This window comes from Buceros rhinoceros, unplaced genomic scaffold (assembly GCF_000710305.1).
Source record: "Buceros rhinoceros silvestris isolate BGI_N320 unplaced genomic scaffold, ASM71030v1 scaffold17449, whole genome shotgun sequence".
NCBI lineage: Eukaryota > Metazoa > Chordata > Aves > Bucerotiformes > Bucerotidae > Buceros > Buceros rhinoceros.
In genome coordinates, this window is record NW_010431073.1 from 2,391 (window position 1) to 5,222 (window position 2,832).

The window sequence follows — 2,832 nt, forward strand, 5'->3', positions numbered from 1 at the left end:
TCCAATGTGGACCTTTCTTTTGCTCGGTACCTCTCCATATTGGGAGGGATGTCAAGGAGCAGGATAACATTTTGAGTTTGTGTAAATACTCTGCTACCAGCAGCTCCCTTAACCTGTCTGCTTCCTATCAGCACTCTCTAGCTAAAGAGTAACCATCTGCCTGAAATAACTATTGTCCCTCACCACTCATTTGAGTTTCCCTTGTGGCAAGCCCTCCCTAGTTCTGTTAGTCCTAGGAGACAACATCTCTGTAAATAGTTTAACCCCTTCCCAAGACAATTAACAATGTGAATGAGATGACACCTTTTCTCAGCCAGTCTTGCAAAGCAGTCCAAATCTGGTTGACCAGCACAGTGCATGCAGTGGCTCCAGAAGGCGGCACCAGCAGACCTGAGGAGGCTTTGCTGCAACTCCTGTTGCGTCCTTCGACAAATTCCCCACATCCACATCCCAGCTTTCTGGACTAAGGCTGGGACGAAATATTTTTGTTCCCTCACGAACCTGTTGTTGGGATGAATTGTGATGAGGTATGTTGCAGTCTTATGGAAAAAGCTGCAGACTTGTAAAATCTAAGTTTGTATTTGTGACTTGGGCTTATACAAATACGTAATTGTAATAAAGTAACACAGTCAACACCTATGAATCAGAGCATGGGCTATGACCCACAAATTCTGCACAGTGATTACAAAATATCTAATGAACTTCGTCTAATACACAAGCATCAAGTAATTTACTAAGGGTCTGATAAGAGTAGGATTAGGAGGAGTCCTGGCAGAAATTCCAGTGGCTTTGTCTCCTTCACAGCTCCCTATTGCTTCAGAGATAAAGATTGTGGTTTCTAGGATAACTAGACACACACATAAAACAGGACACATCACATGCACAAAAAACAAGACACATAGTCTAATTTGGTTTCCTGAAACTGTCAGAGCATGATCAAGCCAGAAGCATAGCCTAAACATGATTATGAGAGAGATTTCTAATTTATTTAACCACTCATTTTAATTCTCAGCCGTGCCCTACATACATTTTTAGTTATAAGGCTAATTCTCTTATTTAAATATACAGTCTCTAACAAATAGTGACACTTTAAAATACACTGATCATTATTAAAGACAAACAAAGGACAGATGGTCCTGTTGTGTATGTGCATATGTTAGCACTGAGGGTGTTTGTACTTTCCTTCATGCCACACCCACACATAGATGTAAAGATTTGAATAAACATATTTTTTCTATGATATTTATGTTTCTGTACAGTTCACATGCATACACATACACAGATGATAGAGTAGATTACCATTTCAGATCACAGCCTTTCACACTCTGGAGAAGAGTAAATTATGCAGGTCTTACAGAGATGTAAGGGCCAAAAGTGATGATACGCTGGTAAAGTTCTGGACTAGGATCCTTTAACGCAAAAGAGACTTGACTTTATCTCATTCATTTGCTACCCAGGGATATGGGCACACACGTGCATGTTCCCACATGGACACTTGAGCTGCCTCTTTGTGACACAGCGCCATTCCATGTTCTCTTTCTGATACAGAAGACACCATGCTGCCACTGCAAAGTCCACAGAGCACTGCCACCTTCTACCTTCAGGCTCACCCACCGTTCTTCAGCTATGCGTGGGCACTCCTGCCCTCTTCTCTCCACACTTCCAAAGCTTTGTGACACACCATCTGAAGAAGCAGCGTGTCTCCACCTCTCCTGCACCCATCTTTTCCACTTACCAAGGTCTCAGAGACAGCATTCCTTCCTCCACCTTCAACAGCTTTTAGGTCACTAATGCTGGGCCAGACAACTTGCAAGGAGTTACCCAGGCCCTGAACATGCTGTTACTCAGCCATCCTGGCTGTGACAGTGGCAATATATTAAACATCAGGAGTGTTCCCAGGCACTGGCAGGCGATCATCAGTTCTACTAAATCGTGGAATGGCCCCAGCATGTGTTTGAACCATGCAAACTTGTACTCCTCTGGAGCTTTCCTGGGCTTGGTTCAAGGGCCAGAGCACTCCAGCAACCACCCTAAGCAGCTCCTGTGCAGCCACCCTGTCTTGCCAGGACAGAGGCTGCTCAAAGAGCTCATGGTTGTTTTATGCCAGCTGGCCTCAGTGCCAGAGACCACTCCCAGGCACGTTCAATTTACTAGCATAGACAGAGCCTTTTGCACTTTCCCGGGTCAGCGCTGATCACCCAGGTATGCTTGATGGAGCCTTACTCCATACTAATGATCTGATTCCTTTCTAATCATTCAACGTATTTAGTATTCGTACGTACCACGAATAGAGCCAATGTCTTGCAGGTGCCTATTTTACAGATTATTAGCTGTTTTAAATCTAAATGTTACTACCCATTTTAAATTCTCACCATAAATATCAGACCTCCAGTATGAGAAGTCTTCCACATTCAGATTCAAGCAAAAGAGTTTGAATTCATGACCAGATAAAAGTCCTCCAGCAAGTAACCTGACACCCTAAAATGTCACCAGTGAGTCACTCTACAGCAGCCTGTTCAGGCCTAGTGCTGGTGAAACCCAGATTAAAAAAACACAACCCAGGTTACTGTCCAGCAAAGGGTTTGCAATGAGCACTGATTTAACCTTATCCTGCACTGTGGGGAGGCTGATTTCTTCCAGTATCCTTCATATTTCAAGATTCTCTGAGCTAAGTGTCCCACTCTCCCAGCCTACACTGATTGCAAACACCTCAAACACAGGTTAACTGACCAGTGCCAAGGCTTGAAAGTCACTTAACACTGTGGCTCTGACTCTTCTGGGCCAATAAACGCCCCAAAGAAACCTCTGAGTTTCAGGGTGCAGCAGCAGGAA